This window comes from Ranitomeya variabilis, chromosome 4 (genome assembly GCF_051348905.1).
Source record: "Ranitomeya variabilis isolate aRanVar5 chromosome 4, aRanVar5.hap1, whole genome shotgun sequence".
Lineage (NCBI taxonomy): Eukaryota > Metazoa > Chordata > Amphibia > Anura > Dendrobatidae > Ranitomeya > Ranitomeya variabilis.
This window is the reverse complement of record NC_135235.1, coordinates 184434278-184456906: the sequence shown is the minus strand read 5'-3', so window position 1 is coordinate 184456906 and position 22629 is coordinate 184434278. Positions and strand designations below refer to the sequence as shown.

The following is a 22629-nucleotide window of genomic DNA, read 5'->3' as shown; positions in this document are numbered from 1 at the left end:
AATATTTTATATACAGTTGGGAAAATTAGTATTTGATACATTACTGATTTTGCAAGTTTTTCCACCTACAAAGAATGGAGAGATCTCTAATTTTTATCATAGGTACACTTCAACTGTGAGAGACTGAATCTTAAAAAAATTCAGTAAATCATATTGTGTGATTTTTACATGTTTCATGCAATAAAATGCAAATTAATTATTTCAGAGTGATTTTTTAACAGATATTTGCAGTTAGGGATAACACTGGTCAGGGGCATTGATAAGGCTAGAAAATAACAGAGGCCTTAGCCCAAAGACATATTTTGCCAACCCCATCCCTCCTCACCCCCCAAAAAAACCCATTACAGATAACAAACGGATAATTCTGTGTAAAGTTAATGTAATAAATGTTGCCTGCAGTCCTCTGTAACACCAAAATATTTAGCTGTGTAATAGTGTTATAACTGTGTTAGAACTCCTTAACTGTGTAAGGGTATGTGCACACGCTGCAGATTTTGCTGCAGATCCGCAGCGTTTCCGCAGCTGCGGGTCCGCAGCAGTTTCCCATGAGTTTACATTACAATGTAAACCTATGGGAAACAGAAAACACTGTGCACATGCTGCAGAAAAAAACGCGCTGAAATGCAGCGGTTTACATTCCACAGCATGTCACTTCTTTCTGTGGATTCCGCAGCGGCTTTACACCTGCTCCAATAGAAAACCGCAGTGAAATCCGCAGAAAAAAACGCGGTAAATCCGCGGCAAATCCGTGATAAATCTGCAGCAAAAATGCAGCGTTTTTGCCCTGCAGATTTATCAATTCCGCTGCGGAAAAATCCGCAGAGGACCATTATACGTGTGCACATAACCTAATAGTGTTATAACCGTGTTATAACTCTGTAAGGCTATGTTCACACGCTGCGGGTTTTGCTGCGGACCCGCAGCTGTTTTGCAGCTGCGGGTCCGCATCCTTTTTCCATGTAGGTTACAGTACAATGTAACCTAATGGAAAACAAAACCCGCTGTGCCGACGATCCTTTTTTTCTGTGGAAAATCCGCGCGGATTTTCTGCAGAAAAAAAGAAGGACCATGTCACTTCTTGGTGCAGAATCGCAGCGATTCTGCACCCATAGAAATGCATTGAACCGCTAACTTCCCGCATAGGGCTGTGCCCACGTTGCGGGAAGTTAAGCGGATAATGTGCCGATGGTACCCGGGGTGGAGGAGAGGAGACTCTCCTCCAGGCCCTGGGAACCATATTTGGGTGTAAAAAAAAAGAATTAAAATAAAAAATGATGCTATACTCACCTCTCAGCGCTGCCCGCGGCGTCCGGTCTCAGTTGCGGTGCTGAACAGGACCTGTGGTGACGTCGCGGTCACATGACCGTGATGACGCCGCGGTCACATGACCGTGACATCACGAAGGTCCTTGTCGGCACAGCCGCTTGCAGCGCCGGGGAGATCGCGACGTCAGAGGGTGAGTATAGCCAATTTTTATTATTTTTTACATTACTATTGATGCTGCATATTGCTGCATATGCAGCATCAATAGTACAGCAGTAATCCCGCAGCGGAAACCGCGGAACAAACCGCGATAAATCTGCAGGGATAACCGCAGCGGTTTTGCCCTGCAGATTTTCAATTCCGCTGCGGGATTAACCCGCAGAGGAACCCGCAGCGTGTGAACGTGGCCTAACTGTGTAATAGTATTTTAAAGGTTTTATAACTCTGTAACTGTGTAATTGTGTTATAGCTGTGTCATAACTGGAACTGTGTAATAGTGTTATAACTGTGTTATAACTCTGCAAATGTGTAATAGTGTAATAACTGTGCTATACACACGTGGTTAAAATTGTTGGTACCCCTCGTTTAACCCCTTCATGACCTTGGGATTTTCCGTTTTTCCGTGTTCGTTTTTCTCTCCCCTCCTTCCCAGAGCCATAACTTTTTTGTTTTTCCTTCAATTTGGCCATGTGAGAGCTTATTTTTTGTGGGACGAGTTGTACTTTTGAACGACATCATTGGTTTTACCATGTCGTGTACTAGAAAACGGGAAAAAAATTCTAAGTGTGGTGAAATTGGAAAAAAAGTGCAATCCCACACTTGTTTTTTGTTTGGCTTTTTTGCTAGGTTCACTAAATGCTAAAACTGACCTACCATTATGATTCTTTAGGTCAGTACGAGTTCATAGACACCTAACATGACTAGGTTATTTTTTATCTAAGTGGTGAAAAAAAATTCCAAACTTTGCTAAAAAAAAAAAATTGCGCCATTTTCCGATACGCGTAGCGTCTCCTTTTTTCATGATCTGGGGTCGGTTGGGGCTTATTTTTTGCGTGTCGAGATGGCGTTTTTAATGATAGCATTTTGGTGCAGATACGTTCTTTTGTTCGCCCGTTATTGTTAATGCAATGTCGTGGCGACCAAAAAAAGGAATTCTGGCGTTTCAAATTTTTTTCCCGCTACGCCGTTTAGCGATCAGGTTAATGCTTTTTATTATTGATAGATCAGGTGATTCTGAATGTGGCGATACCAAATATGTGTAGGTTTGAGTGTTTTTTAATTGATTTATTTTGATTGGGGCAAAAGGGGGGTGACTTAAACTTTTATATATTTTTTATTTTTTTCACATTCTTTTTTACTTTTTTTTTTACTTTTGCCATGCTTCAATAGCCTCCATAGGAGGCTAGAAGCAGGCACCACTCGATCGGCTCTGCTACATAGCAGCGATCTGATGTTCGCTGCTATGAAGCAGAATTGCAGGTGTGCTGTGAGCGCCGACCACAGGGTGGCACTCACAGCTGCCGGGGATCAGTAACCATAGAGGTCTCAAGGACCTCTATGGTTACTATTCTGAAGCATCGCCGACCTCCGATCATGTGACGGGGGTCGGCGATGCGATCATTTCCGGCCGCCCGGCCAGAAGTGGTAGTTAAATGCCGCTGTCTGCGTTTGACAGCGGCATTTAACTAGTTAATAGGTGCAGGCAGATCGTGATTCTGCCCACGCCTTTTACGGGCACATGTCAGCTGTTTAAAACAGCTGACATGTCCCGGCTTTGATGCGGGCTCACCACTGGAGCCCGCATCAAAGCGGGGCTTCTGACCTCGGACGTACTATCCCGTCTGAGGTCAGAAAGGGGTTAATTACAGAAAAACCTTCAATGGTCACAGAAATAACTTGAATCTGACAAAAGAAATAATAAATAAAAATTCTATGAAAATGAACAAATGAAAGTCAGACATTGCTTTTCAACCATGCTTCCAAAGAATTAAAAACAAAATAAAACTCATGAAATAGGCCTGGACAGACATGATGGTACCTGTTAGGTGTCAAGTTCCCGCCTCTACACAGACGGAATCTCGAACCATTTCTGCTGCGGTCTCCCATTCCTCTCCAGCCACAGTGGAGATGTCGGTCCCAGCATCTAGCTCAGACTGATACTGGACGACTGGTTACTGCTGCCCTTCCAGGCTCTGTCCTTGTAGCCAGCTATGTTCAGCAGCGAGCAGGTCTTTCTGGGACTAAGTCCTGCTTTTCACATACTGAGCATGCCCACGGGACGACCGCCTATTGGAGGTCGGGGGTCACATGCTCAGGTCCTGTTGCGGCTCCTATTGGTCCATCTGGAAAGTCTTGTAGCACTGCCGCTATAAAAGGTTCGCATGGCCGCTCGGCCATGCGCTAGTGTACACTTGAAAACGTGTGTGTTGATGTGTGAAAGTTGCTCATTAATCATCCCCTCCCTTATGTATGACTGCTCGCGTAAGGTGGATGTTTGCTATCTAGCGCCAGACAGAGCCATCAGTACTAAACACACGATACAGCGTCTATTGCTGTGACCGCCAGTGCAGCGCTGTGCGCTATTAGAGAGCTTCCCTGACCCAAGTCTGGGTGGTTAGTGGTGTCCTCCAGTGCGGCACTGCTTGCACTCTTGTGCATAAAATTACTATTGTAGTTATTCTCTGACATCGAGTAGCGGTGTCGAGCGCAAGTGGTCTAGACGACCTCTAATCCCGAGTCTTGGGATAGAGTTCTGTGACTCCTTGCTTGCGCAGTACTGCGGCCCTGTGATGCAACAGGGTTCGCTTCTTTCATACAGGGAGAAGCAAACCCATGTGTGTATCTTCATTGTACCACCATATAGTCCGTCATTACTCAGCAGCAGGTTCCATCTCTGCACGGTGGACCCCCGGGCTGCGAACGCACCTTATACCATCTCTCTAATTATTTGGTGCATTCCGCTAGCCCTAATGGTGTCATGGTTCCCAATGGCAGGGGAACGTCAGGACACATAAATAACGAACGAGCTCTTGGGTGATGGAATCTCGAGCTGACCGTGAGCTAAACCTACCACACAACTAATAGTGGCCGGGGGGCGTGCCTACGTTTTATCCCTAGACGTCTCTCGCCAGCCGGAGAACTAACTTACCCTAGTAGAGGAAAAAACAGACCTGGCTTACCTCTAGGGAAATTCCCCCAAAAAGGAGACAGAAGCCCCCCACATATATTGACGGTGAGTTCAGAGGAAAAGACATACGCAGTATGAAGGTAGGTTCAGCAAAGCGAGGTCCGCTTACTAGATAGTAGAAAGATACAAAAGGGAACTGCACGGTCAGCTGAAAACCCTTTTAAAATACCATCCTGAAATTACTTTAAAACTCATGTGTCAACTCATGACACCGGAGTGGTAATTTCAGCCCACAAGAGCTTCCAGCTACAGAGAATGACTTAACTGTAAACTGGAACAAAAATGCAAACAAACTTAGGACTAAGAGTCCAACTTAGCTGATCAGTAGTCTAGGAGCAGGAACATGCAACAGAAAGGCTCTGGTTACATTGATGGCCGGCAAGGCAATGACTGAAGAGCAGGATTAAATAGGAACACCCCACTACTGATGAAAACAGGTGAACTGAGAAAGAACACAGACCCGAGTCACCAGTACCACTAGCCACCACCAGAAGGAGCCCAAAAGCAGATTCACAACAGTACCCCCCCCTCAAGGAGGGGGCACCGAACCCTCACAAGAACCACCAGGGCGATCCGGATGAGCCCTATGAAAGGCACGAACCAAATCAGAGGCGTGAACATCAGAAGCAGTTACCCAAGAATTATCTTCTTGACCATAGCCCTTCCACTTAACCAGATATTGTAGTCTCCGTCTGGAAATACGGGAGTCCAAGATTTTCTCTACAACATACTCCAATTCACCCTCAACCAGCACAGGAGCAGGAGGCTCGGTAGAAGGAACAACCGGCACCTCATACCTCCGCAACAACGACCGATGGAAGACATTATGGATAGCGAAAGATGCCGGAAGGTCTAAACGAAAGGATACAGGGTTAAGAATCTCCAAAATCCTATAAGGACCGATGAACCGAGGCTTAAACTTAGGAGAAGAAACCCTCATAGGGACAAAACGGGAAGACAACCACACCAAGTCCCCAACACGAAGACGAGGACCAACACGACGACGGCGGTTAGCAAAATGCTGAGTCTTCTCCTGGGACAACTTCAAATTGTCCACCACCTGTCCCCAAATCCGATGCAACCTATCCACCATAGTATCCACCCCCGGACAATCCGAAGACTCCACCTGACTGGAAGAAAAACGAGGGTGAAACCCCGAATTGCAAAAGAAAGGAGAAACCAAAGTGGCAGAACTAGCCCGATTATTGAGGGCAAACTCTGCCAACGGCAAAAAGGCAACCCAGTCATCCTGATCCGCAGACACAAAACACCTCAAATAAGTCTCCAAGGTCTGATTAGTTCGCTCAGTCTGGCCATTAGTCTGAGGATGGAATGCAGACGAAAAAGACAAATCAATGCCCATCCTAGCACAGAATGCCCACCAAAATCTAGACACGAACTGGGTCCCCCTGTCAGAAACGATATTTTCCGGAATACCATGCAAGCGAACCACATTTTGAAAAAACAGAGGAACCAATTTGGATGAGGAAGGCAACTTAGGCAAGGGTACCAAATGAACCATCTTTGAAAAACGGTCACACACCACCCAGATGACAGACATTTTCTGAGAAGCAGGGAGATCAGAAATAAAATCCATAGAGATGTGAGTCCAAGGCCTCTTCGGAATAGGCAAGGATAACAACAATCCGCTAGCCCGAGAACAACAAGGCTTGGCCCGAGCACAAACATCACAAGACTGCACAAAAACTCGTACGTCTCGAGACAGGGAAGGCCACCAGAAGGACCTAGCCACCAAATCCCTAGTACCGAAGATTCCAGGATGACCTGCCAATGCAGAAGAATGAACCTCCGAGATGACTCTGCTGGTCCAATCATCAGGAACAAACAGTCTACCAGGCGGGCAACGATCAGGTCTATCCGCCTGAAACTCCTGCAAAGCCCGTCGCAGGTCTGGGGAAACAGCAGATAATATCACCCCATCCTTAAGGATACCTGTAGGTTCAGAATCACCAGGGGAATCAGGCTCAAAACTCCTAGAAAGGGCATCTGCCTTCACATTTTTAGAACCTGGTAGGTATGAGACCACAAAATTAAACCGAGAGAAAAACAACGACCAGCGCGCCTGTCTAGGATTCAGGCGCTTGGCAGACTCAAGATAAATCAGATTCTTGTGATCGGTCAATACCACCACCTGATGTCTAGCCCCCTCAAGCCAATGACGCCACTCCTCAAAAGCCCACTTCATAGCCAAAAGCTCCCGATTACCAATATCATAGTTTCGCTCGGCGGGTGAAAATTTTCGAGAAAAGAACGCACAAGGTCTCATCACGGAGCAGTCGGAACTTTTCTGCGACAAAACCGCCCCAGCTCCGATCTCAGAAGCGTCGACCTCAACCTGAAAAGGAAGAGCAACATCAGGCTGACGCAACACAGGGGCAGAAGAAAAGCGGCGCTTAAGCTCCCGAAAGGCCTCCACAGCAGCAGGGGACCAATCAGTAACATCAGCACCCTTTTTAGTCAAATCAGTCAAAGGTTTAGCAACATCCGAAAAACCAGTTATAAATCGACAATAAAAATTAGCAAAGCCCAAGAATTTCTGTAGGCTCTTAAGAGAAGTAGGTTGCGTCCAATCACAAATAGCCCGAACCTTGACAGGATCCATCTCAATGGAAGAAAGGGAAAAAATGTACCCCAAAAAAGAAATCTTTTGAACCCCAAAAATACACTTAGAACCCTTCACACACAAGGAATTAGCCCGCAAAACCTGAAAAACCCTCCTGACTTGTTGGACATGAGAGTCCCAGTCATCCGAAAAAATCAAAATATCATCCACATACACAATCATAAATTTATCCAAATATTCACGGAAAATGTTATGCATAAAGGACTGAAAGACTGAAGGGGCATTTGAAAGACCAAAAGGCATTACCAAATACTCAAAATGGCCCTCGGGCGTATTAAATGCGGTTTTCCACTCATCCCCCTGCTTAATTCGCACCAAATTATACGCCCCACGAAGATCAATCTTAGAGAACCACTTAGCCCCCTTTATTCGAGCAAACAAATCAGTCAGCAGTGGCAAAGGATACTGATATTTGACTGTAATTTTATTCAAGAGTCGATAATCAATACACGGCCTCAAAGAGCCATCTTTTTTAGATACAAAGAAAAAACCGGCTCCTAAGGGAGATGAAGAAGGACGAATATGTCCCTTTTCCAGAGACTCCTTAATATACTCTCGCATAGCAACATGTTCAGGTACGGATAAATTAAACAAACGACCCTTTGGAAATTTACTGCCTGGAATCAGATCTATGGTACAATCGCAATCTCTGTGAGGAGGGAGTGAACCAAGCTTAGGCTCCTCAAAAACATCACGATAATCAGACAAAAATGCCGGAATCTCAGAGGGAATAGATGATGAAATGGAAACCAAAGGTACGTCCCCATGAGCCCCCTGACATCCCCAGCTTAACACAGACATTGCTTTCCAGTCAAGGACTGGATTATGAGATTGTAACCATGGCAATCTGAGCACCAAAACATCATGTAGATTGTACAACACAAGGAAGCGAATCACCTCCTGATGGTCTGGAGTCATACGCATAGTCACTTGTGTCCAGTATTGTGGTTTATTACTAGCCAATGGCGTAGAATCAATACCCTTCAGAGGTATAGGGACTTCCAGAGGCTCTAGATTAAACCCACAGCGCCTGGCAAAGGACCAATCCATAAGACTCAAAGCGGCGCCAGAGTCGACATAGGCGTCCGCGGTAATTGACGATAATGAACAAATCAAGGTCACAGATAGAATAAACTTAGACTGTAAAGTGCCAATTGAAACAGACTTATCAACCTTCTTTGTGCGTCTAGAGCATGCTGATATAACATGAGTTGAATCACCACAATAGAAGCACAACCCATTTTTTCGCCTAAAATTCTGCCGTTCGCTTCTGGACAGAATTCTATCACATTGCATATTCTCTGGCGCCTTCTCAGAAGACACCGCCAAATGGTGCACAGGTTTACGCTCCCGCAAACGCCGATCAATCTGAATAGCCATTGTCATGGACTCATTCAGACCTGTAGGCGCAGGGAACCCCACCATAAAATCCTTAATGGCATCAGAGAGACCCTCTCTGAAATTCGCCGCCAAAGCGCACTCATTCCACTGAGTAAGCACAGACCATTTACGAAATTTTTGGCAGTATATTTCAGCTTCATCTTGCCCTTGAGATAGGGCCATCAAGGCTTTTTCAGCCTGAATCTCTAAATTAGGTTCCTCATAAAGCAACACCAAAGCCAGAAAAAATGCATCCACATTGAGCAACGCAGGATCCCCTGGTGCCAATGCAAATGCCCAATCTTGAGGGTCACCTCGCAGCAAGGAAATTACAATCTTAACCTGCTGTGCGGAATCTCCAGCGGAGCGAGGTCTCAGAGAAAGAAATAATTTACAATTATATTTGAAATTCAGAAAACGAGATCTATCTCCAGAGAAAAACTCTGGTATAGGAATTCTAGGTTCAGATATAGGAGCATGTATAACAAAATCCTGTAAATTTTGAACTTTTGTGGTAAGATTATTCAAACCTGTAGCCAAACTCTGAGGATCCATTTTAAGCAGGTGAGATCAGAGCCATTGAAGGGTTAGAAGGAGAGGGAGACAAAGACTGCAATTAGAGCTGAAATGCAACTGATTCAACTATAGAGCAAACACAGAAGGAAAAAAAAAATAAAAAATTGCAGACTTCTTTTTCTCTCCTTTCTTCTGCCAACAGTTTTAACACGTGGCCGGGGGGCGTGCCTACGTTTTATCCCTAGACGTCTCTCGCCAGCCAGAGAACTAACTTACCCTAGTAGAGGAAAAAACAGACCTGGCTTACCTCTAGGGAAATTCCCCCAAAAAGGAGACAGAAGCCCCCCACATATATTGACGGTGAGTTCAGAGGAAAAGACATACGCAGTATGAAGGTAGGTTCAGCAAAGCGAGGTCCGCTTACTAGATAGTAGAAAGATACAAAAGGGAACTGCACGGTCAGCTGAAAACCCTTTTAAAATACCATCCTGAAATTACTTTAAAACTCATGTGTCAACTCATGACACCGGAGTGGTAATTTCAGCCCACAAGAGCTTCCAGCTACAGAGAATGACTTAACTGTAAACTGGAACAAAAATGCAAACAAACTTAGGACTAAGAGTCCAACTTAGCTGATCAGTAGTCTAGGAGCAGGAACATGCAACAGAAAGGCTCTGGTTACATTGATGGCCGGCAAGGCAATGACTGAAGAGCAGGATTAAATAGGAACACCCCACTACTGATGAAAACAGGTGAACTGAGAAAGAAAACAGACCCGAGTCACCAGTACCACTAGCCACCACCAGAAGGAGCCCAAAAGCAGATTCACAACATAAGGGTATGTGCACACGATGCGGAAAACGCTGCGGATCCGCAGCTGCGGGTCCCCAGCAGTTTCCCATGAGTTTACATTAGAATGTAAACCTATGGGAAACAAAAAACGATGTGCACATGCTGCGGAAAAAAATGCGCGGAAACGCAGCGGTTTACATTCCGCAGCATGTCACTTCTTTCTGCAAATTCCGCAGTTGTTTAACAACTGCTCCTATAGAAAACCGCAGTTGTAAAACCGCAGTGGAATCCGCAGAAAAAAGCGGTAAATCCATGATAAATCTGCAGCAAAAACACAGCCTTTTTTCTCTGCAGATTTATCAAATCCGCTGCGGAAAATTCCGCAGTGGACCAATATAGGTGTGCACATAGCCTAACAGTACCCCTGAAAATAATCTGACAAAAGGAACATGTTAAATCAAGGTGTGTCCACTAACTAGCATCACAGGTGTCTACAATCTTGGAGTCAGTGAATGGGCCTGTATATAGGCTACAAATACTATCTGTGTTGTTTTATGACATGGTGTGCATCACACTGAACATGGACCACGGGAAGCAAAGGAAATAGTTGCCTCAGGAGATTATATAAAGAAAATTATAGACAAACATGTTAAAAGTAAAAGTTATAAGACCATCTTCAAGCAGCTTGCTGTTTCTGTGACTATAATTGCACATATTATTCAGAAATTAAAGAGCCATGGGACTGTAGCCAACCTCCCTGGATGTTGCCGCAGGAGGAAAATTGATGACAAATCAAAGAGACGGATAATACGAATGGTAACAAAAGAGCCCAGATAAACTTCTAAACAGATTAAAGGTGAACTTCAGACTCAAGGAACGTCCATGTAAGGTTGCACCATCCGTCATTGTATGAGCCAAATTAGACTTCATGGGAGACGACCAAGGAGGACACCATTGTCGAAAAAAATCATAGAAAAGCCTGACTGGAATTTGCCAAACTACATGCTGACAAGCCACAAAGCTTGTTGGAGAATGTCCTATGGACAGATGAGACAAAAATGGAACTTTTGGCAAGGCACATCAGCTCTCTGTTCACAGGTGGAAAAATTAAGCAGTTCAAGAAAAAAACACTGTCCCTACTGTGAAACATGGAGGAGGCTCTGTTATGTTTTGGAGTTGCTTTTCTGCATCAGACACAGGGTGTCTAGAATCTGTGCAGGGTACAATGAAATTTCAAGGCTATTAAGGGATTCTAGAGAGAGATGTGCTGCCCAATGTCAGAAAGCTTGGTCTCAGTCGCAGGCCATGGGTCTTGCAGCAGGATAATGACCCAAAGCACACAGCTATAAACACCCAAGAATGGTTAAGAGGAAAGCATTGGACTATTCTGAAGTGGCCTTCTATGAGCCCTGACCTAAATCCTATTGAGCATCTTTGGAAAGAGCTGAAACATGCTATCTGGAAAATGCAACCTTCAATCATGAGACAAATGGAGCAGTTTGCACTTGAGAAGTGGGACAAAATACCTGTCGAGAGGTGCAGAAGTCTCATTGACAGTTACAGGAATTGTTTAATTGCAGCGATTGCGTCAAAAAGTTGTGCAACAAAATATTAAGTTAAGGGTACCATCATTTATGTCCAGGCCTATTTCATAAGTTTTATGTTTTTTTTAAATTCTGTGGAAGCATTGTTGAAAAGCAATGTCTGACTTTCATTTGTTCATTTTCATAGATTTTTTATTTGTTATTACCATATATACTCGAGTATAAGCCGACCCTAGTATAAGCCGACCCTAGTATAAGCCGACCCCCCTAATTTTGCAACAAAAAACTAGGAAAACTTATTGACTCGAGTATAAGCCTAGAGTGGAAAATGCAGCATCTACCGGTAAATGTCAAAAATAAAAATAGATACCAACAAAAGTAAAATTAATTGAGACATCAGTAGGTTAAGTGCTTTTGAATATCCATATTGAATCAGGAGCCCTATATTATGCTCCATGCAGTTCATTACGGCCCCATAAGATGCTCCATGTACAAATATGCCCCATATAATGCTCCATGCAGTTCTTTATGGCCCCATAGATGCCCTATATAATGCTACATGCAGTTCTTTATGGCCCCATAGATGCTCCATATAACTTTGTGCCACATGTAATGCTGCTGCTGCTGCACTAAAAAAATAAATGACATACTCACCTCTCGTCGCTGCCCGCTGCTCCTCAGCGTCCTGTCTCTCCGCACTGACTGTTCAGGCAGAGGGCGGCGCGCACACTAATATGTCATCGCGCCCTCTGACTTGAACAGTCAGTGCAGAGGATGCAGAAGAAGGAGCGTCGGTGGAACGCGGAAAGGTGAATTGTTATGATGAACTGGTGGTTAGGAGCACCCGGAATGACCTGATGAGCAAACTAGTAATACAGGACAAGCTCTGGGAAGTGGGAGCTCTGCTGACCGCAACCACTAATCCTATCATACACACTAGAAATAGCCATGGAGCGTACCTAACTCTGCCTAGACGCCTCTTCACAGCCTAAGAGCTAACTACCCCTAAAGATAGAAAACAAAGCTTAACTTGCCTCAGAGAAATTCCCCAAAGAAATAGGCAGCCCCCGACACATATTGACTGTGAGTTAAGATGGAAGTCACAAACACAGGAATGAAACAGGTTTCAGCAAAGGAGGCCAGACTTAACTAAACAGACTGAGGATAGGAAAGGTATCTTTGCGGTCAGCACAAAAATCTACAAAAACCACGCAGAGTGTGCAAAAGAGACCCCCGCACCGACTCACGGTGCGGAGGTGCATCCCAGAGCCTCCAGCTAGCAAGGCAGAATCATGGTAGCAAGCTGGACAAGAAAAACAGTGATAAACAAATAAACTAGTAGGGACTTAGCTTCTGCTGAAGTAGACAGGTCATCTGAAAGATCCAAGATAGATCAGAACCAGTACTAGGACATTGACAGCTGGCATCAAGTAATGATCTGAGTGGAGTTAAATAGAGCAGCCAGCAGGACTAAACGAGGTCAGCTGAGGAAGGAACCTCAGAACCAGCAGCTCCACTCACAGCCACCAGAGGGAGTCCATGGACAGAACTCGCCGAAGTACCATCCATGACCACAGGAGGGAGTTCGAGAACAGAATTCACAACAGTGAATATTGAATACTCACCTGCTCCCGGCTCTCCTGACACGGTCCCTGCTTGTCCCATGGTCTCCGGGCGCATCTTCTTCCCCTGTTCAGTGGTCACTGGTACCGCTCATTACAGTAATGAATATGGGGCTCCACCCCTATGGGAGTGGAGGCCATATTCATTACTGTAATGAGCAGTACCAGTGACCAGTGGATGGTGGATGATAAAATATCCACCATTTCACCCAGACTATTTTTAAGGGGGCCAACACTATCATTTCTTAGTTTCTTACTATTTATGTAGTTAAAGAATATATTGGGATTATTTTTACTCTCTCTGGCAATGAGTCTCTCTGTCTCAATCTGTGTTGTTGTGTGAATATAAAATCCTGCAGAAGGGCTTGTCCTTTTGTCCCTCCTACCAATGTCATACATTTGACTTAGAAATGGACCTTCAGAGGTTCTTTAGATCCCTAAGATTGAAAGCCTTCTTCTCTACCTCCCCTGATTTACCCTCCATTCAGCCTCCTATAGTCCCATCAGACAACTCCCTCTCAGCACAAAGCCTAGGCCTTTACACTAAAAGCCATTTCAGACCACCACAAGGATCTCATGCCATGGAGTCTTTCATAGGCTTCATCAAAGAGTCATTCAAAACTCTTTGTGATGACATCAGAAGGGGGAAGCTATTTTTTCCCTCTAACCTTTCCCCCATAGAACGACAAGCTTTAAAAAGCTTACAGCATGACAGCAGCCTAATTTTCAAACCCGCAGACAAAGGGGGTGCCCTTGTCATTATGAATAGATCCGACTACCTCCGAGAAATAAAACGCCAACTCGATGACTCCACGGTCTATACTAAGCTACATAACGATCCCCAGTCCATAACCAGACAAATCATCTCAGACACACTGGCAAGGTATACCGAATTGGGTGTCCTAGACCCCAAAACACGGGATTTCCTCACTAAATTACATCCCATCACTCCAGTGTTTTACACTATTCCGAAGATCCATAAGAACCTAGAAAGACCCCCAGGGAGGCCTATAGTCGCATCCACCGACTCTATTCTTTCACCATTGGCAATCTATTTGGAAAAGATCCTTACCCCAATGATTAGGTCATCTAGATCCTTTATCCTGGATACTGGCTCCTTCCTCAACACCTTGAAGGATATATGTCCCATCCCAGCACATTCCTTACTAGTAACCATGGACGTGAAGGACCTTTATACATCTATCCCTCACACGGAAGGCATCAACTCGGTCCACAAACTCCTGACCCAATCCGGCCTCTCACCAGACCAAATACACCTGTGTGTCGATCTACTTACGATTATTCTCACCCGGAACTATTTTTTATTTCAGGATGATTTTTACCTACAAATCCGTGGCACCGCGATGGGCTCTAACGTAGCGCCCCCCTATGCCAACTGCTATATGGCGGATTTTGAGGAGAGTCTGATATACCCTCACCCACTTGTCCGCGACAACGTCATTATGTGGAAACGGTACATCGATGATGTGTTCTGCATATGGGGGGGCTCGTTGGAAGCCCTAGCGGTGCTCTTCGACTGGCTTAATACGGCCTGGCCCGGAATTTCTTTTACCATGTCCCATAGTACAACACAGATCAACTTCCTGGACACCCTGGTCATACTCCAACCTGATGGCTCCATAACCACTGATCTCTACACGAAAAGTACTGACCGCAACAGTCTGTTGCACTTCACAAGCTTCCATCCTCCTGCCACTAAAAATTCAGTACCCAAGTCACAATTCCAAAGAGTCTCCAGGATCGTGTCCGATACAAAACTTAAACCTGTACGCCTCCAAGAGATGGCCACTAAGTTTACCCAACGGGGTTATCCACCCTCGGTACTGGAAAAAGCTGCAGCCCCATCTACCCCACGATCCAACAGAGCCTCTAACCGGATCCCATTTGTCCACTCATATCATCCGTTCTCGTACATCTTACATAGGTCAATACGCCAACATTGGCACCTATTATCTAAGGGATACCCCAAAATACCGGAATTCCAGAATCCTTTTCTCCCCTGTTTTAGACGCCCACCCAACCTCAGGGACTCCCTTGTTAGGGCGGATCTGGGAACAGGTTCGTCCACTCCTCGCCAACGGTTTCTACAGAATCCACGCAAGGGGACCTTCCCATGCCTTAATTGTGCCCAATGTCACAATGTTCTGAAAGGCTCCTCCTTTCACCATCCCCGGTCCGGCAAGTCATTTCATATCCCAGACTACTTCACATGTGCTTCGTCATGGGTTATATACCTAATCAAGTGTCCTTGCGGACTCTTATACATAGGGGAAACTACGCAACCCATACGAGACCGTGTGTCTAAACACAAATCGACGATCCGCCGCAAGAATTTATTGTTACCCGTTCCCCTCCACTTCCACAATCAGGGCCACACTGTCTCCCAGCTACAATACCAAGTCATAGAGCATATTCCCCCTTTCAGGAGAGGTGGTGACCGGGTAGCCCGTCTTAAAAGACGGGAGGCATTTTGGATCCATACATTGGAAACACTTCATCCACTGGGACTTAATAGAGACTATGATCTTGCCTCTTTTATTTGATGATGTACTACCCCATTTGTTGCCTGTTCCATATGTTCTGATGTTACCCACTGGTTTATGTGTATTCCAGTCATCCTATTGTTTATATACGTCTAAATAATGTATACCTACGATTTGCTAACTCTGCTTTTCTTTCTTGCCATTAGAATCGACTGTATTGAAATCTGTGTCACTTCCGCATGTCACGTTGGACCAAGTCCACTTTTCACACCGAGGCACATGGCAAAACAATAGAACGTAGGACCACCACTTGTATGGATTTCGTTCACCCTCTACAGAAAATCCTATACGGGCACCCCTGCTCTAGGTCCATTCATCCTGTTATGTACCTGCACTTGTGTCCATCCATGCTTCATGTTTTACTATAGCGCTTTGTTACTGGTTACCTGAGACTGTGCGATGCCCTGTTACCCTGACAACTGGACGTCACTTCCGCCCATCACGCAGCACATCTCTGCATGTAACCGCACTGTGTGGTTCCTCACCGCACGACGTCACTTCCGGTCAGCGGCGTCACCCGCTGATTGGTTCTCCGGCACTGACAGTCCCGCCCCACCTCCATATCACGGCGATTACACTCCTTACCGGCAGACCAGCGGTGGAATCCGCGTCTGCACCGGTCTTCAGCTGTCACGGTCTCCACAGGTAATTGTCACACTAGCACTCAGCTTGTTCTTCTGTGCCACGGCGAGGAGGTAACCAACCCTCTGCTCTTTCTGTTTGCACACCCTTAGTACCGCCCCGGTTTGGTTCTCATATAAGGTATGAGCAATCCTTCATGTCCCTTTTTCACATCCACCTACCGTTTTACATATCTCACATATCCCTCCGGGGGATCGTTTTGCACATCCACAGACGCCGCTCCTGTGTGTCTACTGACCCCTTGGTCCCCCCTCTATACTCTACAGTACGGTATGTACTTTACCCTTCACTGGTCTATTTAAGGGGGGTCCCCTACTTCCAAACATAGGTGGAGCTCACCAGCCTAGATTCTTGGGGGTTTTTCTCCTGCTTATAAGTCCTGGATACATTGGACCATTTTTTGATGTCGATGCTATTCTGTTCTCCCAGCATTTAAGAGACCAGAGGTGGAATCCGCGTCTGCACCGGTCTTCAGCTGTCACGGTCTCCACAGTACCGCCCCGGTTTGGTTCTCATATAAGACGCCGCTCCTGTGTGTCTACTGACCCCTTGGTCCCCCCTCTATACTCTACAGTACGTTACTGACGAAGGTCCAGGTGTAGGACCGAAACGTTTGAGTACCACTACAATAAAAATTCACTCTAAAGCATCAAGTTGAGTGCTAGGTTCTTTTTATACAGTTCAATCTGTGTTGCCTTGATTTGCTATTTACAGAATGTATTTAATTTTCTGTATTTATTTAGTGCCTCATCACTACCTACTTCCTTTAATTCTTTTTTGTCACTTATTGCGCCCCTTACAGCTCTATTTAGCCATATTGGTTTCCTCCTATTTCTAGTATGTTTATTCCCATACGGTATATACTGTGCACAGGTCCTATCCAGGATGCTAATAAAAGTCTCCCATTTTCTTTGTGTATTTTTATGTCTCAGGATATCGTCCCAGTTAATTGCACCAAGATCATCTGTTATCCGTTGGAAATTTTCCTTCCTGAAGTTTAGTGTCCTTGTAACCCCTCTTCTACACATCTTATTATAGGATACATGAAAACTTATTATTTTGTGATCACTATTCCCCAAGTGACCCCCAACCCTTATATTTGATATGGGGTCTGGCCTGTTGGTTAATATTAGGTCTAGCAGTGCCCCCCTTCTTGTCGGGTCCTGAACCAGTTGTAAAAGGTAATTGTCTCTCATAGTTGTCAAAAACCGATTACCTTTACTGGAACTGCAGGTTTCTGTTGACCAATGTATCTCAGGGTAGTTGAAGTCCCCCATAATAATGACTTCTCCTTGAGTCGCAGCTTCATCTATCTGCTTTACGAGGATATTCTCCATTGCTTCCATTATTTTTGGAGATTTATAACAAACTCCTATCAGTAATTTATTATTTTTTCCCCCTCCCCTTATCTCCACCCACAGGGACTCTACATTTTCATTAGATTCACCTATATTATCACGCAGGATGAGTTTTAAAGATGATTTTACATATAGACACACACCTCCCCCTGGCTTAACTGTACGGTCATTTCTGAACAGACTATAGCCCTGTAAGTTAACAGCCCAGTCATGGCTCTCGTCCAGCCATGTTTCAGATATCCCCACCATGTCATAATTGTGCTCCAACAAAATTAGTACTAATTCGTCCATTTTGTTGGCAAGGCTTCTGGCATTAGTATACATGCACTTTATGTATCTCTCTGTACCTCTATTCTTTCTTAAATTATTAATTGTTCTAACCCCACCCCCCATGCCACCGCCACCCCTATCTTCCTTATTTGTGCCCAGGTCTCTATCTGCACTATCTTCCCCTCCTATAAAATGTATACCCTCCCCCCAATCCCTAGTTTAAACACTCCTCCAACTTTCTAGCCATTTTCTCCCCAGCACAGCTGCACCTTCCCCATTGAGGTGCAGCCCGTCACTGGCATAGAACCTGTAGCCAACTGAGAAGTCGGCCCAGTTCTCCAGGAACCCAAACTCCTCTTTCCTACACCAATTCTTGAGCCAATTATTAACCTCCCTAATCTCCCGTTTCCTCTCTGGTGCGGCACGTGGTACAGGCAATATTTTGGAAAATACCACGTTGGAGGTCCTTGCTTTAAGCTTGCAGCCTAATTCCCTGAAATCATCTTTAAGGACCTTCCACCTACCTCTAACTTTGTCATTTGTGCCAATGTGCACCATGAAAGCAGGTTCCTCACCAGCCCCTCCCAGTAATCTATCAACCCGATCAGCGATGTGTCGGACTCGAGCGCCAGGTAGGCAGCACACTGTTCGACGATCCCTGTCTTTTTGACACATTGCCCTATCTGTTCCCCTAATTATTGAGTCACCCACTACCAGCACATGTCTGGCCTGCCCTGCACTCCTATTTCCCTCCTTACTGGAGCAGACACTCCTTCGGCTTTCAGAGGACATGCCTTACTGCAGCAGTGCTCCCCCTGTACTGACACCCCCTTCATCTGCCAACTTAGCAAACTTATTGGGGTGTGCCAGATCAGGACTAGCTTCCCTGGCACTCTTCCCTCTACCCGGCTTTCTAACTGTCACCCAGCTTGCTGCTTCACTGTCCTGCAGCTCCATCCTACCATCCCCCCTCATCTATCTCTTTGGGCATCTGCTCAATGTGCAGAAGACTCCTTTCCATATTGTCAATGGATCGCAGTGTTGCCAGCTGCACATAGAGATCCAGTATCTTGGCTTTCGAATGCACAACGCGCTCACATCTCACAAAGCAGTATGCACCCTCGACCGGCTGATCAAGGGTTGCATACTTGTGGCAAGATGTACATTGGATGGCATTAACAATAGTGGAGCACATTTCCTAGTGGGGATTGCACCAGACAGAAAAGTTAAATAAAAAATAAATGCAAAGTATTAATAAAATGCAGATAGCAATTCAATAATTCCTCCCTTGGAAACTTCCTGAATCTACAGTCATTGAATCACAAGTCGCACACTTACTACCGTTCGCACTTATGCTCCGGTTACACTCAGCTCGTTCACACTCGCTAAGCAGAAGATTTAAATAATTTTTTTCCCCTTAGCAGCAATCCACCCTGCTGTTCAATGCACTTCCAAAAGTGGTGGTGGCCTCGCCGCTGCATTGCAGATCTGGCCTTGCTGTGTGCAGTCCTCCCTCCACTCTATTGTCAACTAGTGGAGCTTGCATTTACCTGCGTTGCAGCGGCGTGAGATTATAACTGACCAAACAGACAGTTTTTTTTTTCTCTGCTCCTTTTTCTATGGATCCCCACCATACCTTGGCAGATCATATATCTAGTTTGACACAGATGATGCAGGATTTGTCTGTGGAACATAGGGCTCTGGCAAAGTCTCATAACCAACTGCAGAGGGAGCTTTCTGAGATGGTTAAATCTCTTCAGGGATCTATTTTCCAATATGTCTGTAAGCACTCTGACACTGTTGATGTTTTGCTGCACTCTCCTAAACCTGTGGTCAGGCTCCCAGATACCTTCTCTGTAAAAAAGGAGAAGTTCCGTACGTCCAGGGAGGGTTGTAAGCTGCTGTTTTCTCTTAGACACCGATCCTCTGGAAATGAGAGTCAGCAGGTGGGGATAATTATTTCCTTACTTCAGGAGGGACCTCAATTGTGGGCTTTCTCTTTACGTACTACTGCCCCTGAACGTATGTCTGTTGATAGGTTCTTTGAGGCCTTAGGACTTATTTTTGACTAGATTGTGGCTCGATTCTAACGCATCGGGTATTCTAGAATATGCATGTCCCCGTAGTATATGGACAATGATGATTCCAGAATTCGCGGCAGACTGTGCCCGTCACTGATTGGTCGAGGCAACCTTTATGACATCATCGTTGCCATGGCAACCATTATGACATCTACGTCGATACTGTGCCCGTCGCTGATTGGTCGAGGCGAATTCACGGCAGACTGTGCCCATCGCTGATTGGTCAAGGCAACCTTTATGACATCATCGTCGCCATGCTGTGCCCGTCGCTGATTGGTCGAGGCCGCCAGGCCTCGACCAATCAGAGATGCGGGATTTCCAGGACAGACAGACAGACAGAAAAACCCTTAGACAATTATATATATAGACTAGATTGTGGCCCGATTCTAACGCATCGGGTATTCTAGAATATGCATGTCCCCGTAGTATATGGACAATGATGATTCCAGAATTTGCGGTAGACTGTGCCGTCGCTGATTGGTCGAGGCAACCTTTATGACATCATCGTCACCATGGCAACCATTATGACATCTACGTCGATACTGTGCCCGTCGCTGATTGGTCGAGGCCCAGGTGGCCTCGACCAATCAGAGATGTGGGATTTCCAGGACAGACAGACAGACAGAAAAACCCTTAGACAATTATATATATAGATGAGCTTGACCAGGTCAGAGTGGCAGAGGATACTATCATGGGGTTTTTCAGGGTAAGCTCTCGGCCGAATGGTATTGTTCTGAGTTCCGACGATGGTCCACTGAGGTGTCCCGGGAACCTCTCTGCACTAAGGTGTCAGTTCAGGATGGGACTTTTGGATCACCTGAAAGACGCTCTGGTTCTCCATCCACCACCCAGCTCCTTGGAGGAGGCCATGACTCAGGCTATCCGTATAGATTGGAGGCTGCGGGAGAGAGGTGTAGTGCACCGAGAGGTTCATTTGCTTCCTGCTACTCCTGCTGTTATGCCACCTTCTGAACCTATGGAAGAGGGGGCCATCAACCTCAGGGAGAAAGAGAAGAGACAGCGGCGCAACGTAAAATTGTGTTTTCACTGTGGAGATCCCGGACATTGGAAAAAGTACTGTCCCTCCTGCCCTCCGACTTACAAGGTGTCAGGAAATGCCTAAGTCAGGGTGACTGCCGAGGAGGTCACCCAGACTCTCAGGTACCTTTTTCCTCATTTCATAAAATATTGTTAGAAGTGGAACTTTGTTGTGGGAATGGCTTCACTCCCACTTCTGCTTTGGTGGACTGCAGGTCATCCATGAACTTTATTGACTCTAACTTAGTGACCAAGTGCAAGTTAGGAACAGAGCTTGAGACTCCTATTCATATTGTGGCCATTGACAAAACACCGTTGGCTAAGAACGCTATTAAATTTGTCTCGGAGGAGTTCAGCCTTGAAGTGGGTTCTTTACACCAGGAACATATTTCATTATTTGTGCTGGACAATCTTCCTGTGGGACTGGTCTTCGGATTTCCTTGGTCACAGTTATACAATCCTGTGATTGACTGGGAATCTCGGGACATTGTTAAATGGGGTCCTAATTGTGTTAAAGGTTGTCTTACCTCTGTACTGGTGGGTAAATCTGGAGGGTAGTCCGGAGTACCTGAAGGATTTTGAGGATGTTTTTTCCGAAAAGGAGGCAGAGGTCTTACACCACACCGCCCTTTTGATTGTGCTATCAATCTGATTCCGGGTGATAAATTGCCCAAGTCCCATCTGTACAATCTCTGAAAGTCTATGTAAAGGTCTCATCCATCCCTCCGTCTCTCCAGTAGCGGCTGGATTCTTTTTTGTAAAAAAAAGATGGTGGTTTGTGCCCGTGCCTCGATATTTGGGAATTAAACAAGAACATTATGAGAAATACTTATCCCTTTCTGCTCATCCCTAATTTGTATAATCAATTGTCTGGGACCAAGTGGTTTTCTAAAATGGACCTCAGGGGAGCATACAACCTTATCCATATTCGGGAAGGGGATGAGTGGAAAACGGCATTTCTCACCTCTGAGGGTTTGTTTGAGAATTTTGCTATGCCCTTTGGTCTTACTAATGCGCCAGCCGTCTTTCAGAATTTTATTAACCATGTATTTTCTGATTTCATTGGGCACTTTATGGCGGTTTACTTAGATGATATCCTAGTATTCTCATCTGAAAAACAAGATCACATGGGTCATCTTCGTGCAGTTCTCCAGAGGTTACGGGAGAACTCTCTTTTTGCTAAACCTGAAAAATGTTCATTTTTTGTCCAAGAGCTGTCCTTTTTGAGGTTCATCTTGTCTGCCAAGGGGTTTCATATGCAGCCTAAGAAGGTACGGGCCATTGTGGATTGGATGCAACCCAGAGACCTGAAGGGTCTTCAGCGTTTTTTGGGGTTTGCCAATTACTACAGGAAATTCACTAAGGGGTTTTAACAGGTGGTCAAGCCCCTCATGGATCTTTCTCATAAGGGGGCTGATCTAAAAAACTGGTCAGCTCTAGCAGTGGCGGCGTTTTCTTTATTAAACAAATGCTTTATGTCTGCTCCTGTTTTGATCAAGCCCGATCCATCTGAACCATTTATTGTTGAGGTAGACGCATCGGAGATGGGGGTGTGGGCAGTGTTGTCCCAAATTATGATGTCGGGAATCAGGAGTTATTAGCCACAAAGTTGGCTTTTGAAGAATGGAGGCACTTTTTGGAGGGGGCTGTTCATTGGATCACGGTAATTACGGACGACAAAAACCTGTCCTATATGGAGTCTGCAAATGCTTAACTCCTAGACAGGCG

General features: G+C 45.4%; 1 protein-coding gene across 1 annotated transcript in view; it reads right to left on the bottom strand.

Moving 5' to 3' along the window:
- Positions 1–22629, bottom strand: part of LOC143770141 (sulfotransferase 2B1-like) — a 272873-nt gene that overhangs the window by 232889 nt on the left and 17355 nt on the right. The window lies entirely within an intron of this gene.